Source organism: Propithecus coquereli, unplaced genomic scaffold, assembly GCF_000956105.1.
Source record: "Propithecus coquereli isolate 6110/MARCELLA unplaced genomic scaffold, Pcoq_1.0 Scaffold24, whole genome shotgun sequence".
Classification (NCBI taxonomy): domain Eukaryota; kingdom Metazoa; phylum Chordata; class Mammalia; order Primates; family Indriidae; genus Propithecus; species Propithecus coquereli.
The window spans coordinates 9,624,765-9,626,345 of NW_012147952.1; positions in this window are offsets into that span (position 1 = coordinate 9,624,765).

Here is a 1,581-nt window from a genome sequence, read left to right on the forward strand (position 1 = left end):
TTCTTAAAAGAAAACATATTAATACAAATGGACAACAGATATATGAAGAAATGTTCAACATCGAAAATATCCAAAAATATAAATCAAAACCATATGGAGATATTACCTCATCCCGGTTAGAATGGCCATTGTAAAAAAGATAAAAGAACAAATGTTGGCAAGGATGCAGAGAAAAGGGAACTCTTATGCACAGTTAATGGCAATGTAAATTAGTATAGCCATTATGGAAAACAGTAGGAATGTTACTCAAAATATTAAAAACAAAACTACCATATGACCCAGAAATTCCTTTACTAGGTATATATCCAAAAGAAATGGATTTTGAATGTCAAAGAGATATCTGCATTCCCATGTTTATTGCAGTGCTATTCATAGTAGCCAAGTTATGAAATCAACCTAAATGGTCTACTACATATGAATGGATAAAGAAAATGTGGTATATGCATACCATGAAATACTATTCTGCTATAAAACAATGACATCCTCTAATTTGCAGCAACATTGATGAACGTGGAGGTCATTATGTTAAGTGAATAAACTACGCACAGAAACACAAACACTGCACGACCTCACTCATCTGTAGAATCTAAAACAGTTGATTTCTCAGAACTAGAGAGTAGAATAGTGGTTACCAGAGGTGGGGTCAGGGGGGTGGGGGCGGTATATAGGGAGATGGTATGACTAGGAGAGGTTGACCAATGGGTACAAAGTTACAGTTAGACAAGAGTAAGTTTTGGTGTTCTGTTACACTATAGGGTGACTATAGCAAATAGCAGCATACTATATATTTCAATAAGCTAGAAAAGAAGATTTTGAATGTTGTCACCACAAAGAAATGATAAATTTATACTGATGGATATGATAATTACCCCAATTTGATTATTATATTATATATACATGCATTAAAACACCACATTATAATCATAAATATGTGCAATTATTGTGTGTCAATTATAAATAAAAAACAAAATCAAGTCCAAAGCATTCACTCACTGGAAAATGTAGGCTATATCGGTCCACCTGGGTATTTTCTCTATCCCCATTTACTACTGTATTCATTTCCTCAGGTCCTACAGGGAGGTTTAAAGATGCCCTCACCAGTATTACAGCTCAAACAAAGCAGATTCTCTGAAAGAATTCCTGCACTCAACTGACTTTTACAAGTCAGTGAATTGTAATTCTCTACCTCTAATAATAGAGTAAATTAAGCAAAAAATCATTAAAAGGATAAAAGCAAACATGCAAGTGTACATTTGAGGGACTATTTCAAACTATGAAGTATATGAAAAATAGATCAAATTTCTTGATAGACAAGGACAAAACACTTATAACTTCTATTTTTTTGAAATTATTATCCAAATTGGTTGTTGTGTAGGCATTTTTGTTGTCTGCAAACGTATATCTTCACCTATGTAATAGCAATTATTCTTGTACTTCAGCTATTTTTCAGTGATGTTTAAGGAATTAGCAGAAATATACATGGATTATACCATATTTAAAAGAACATTAAAAAATTTAAAATGAAGGATCACTTGGACATTGACATAAAATGAGCTGTTGGTCTAAGTGAATGTTTCAATA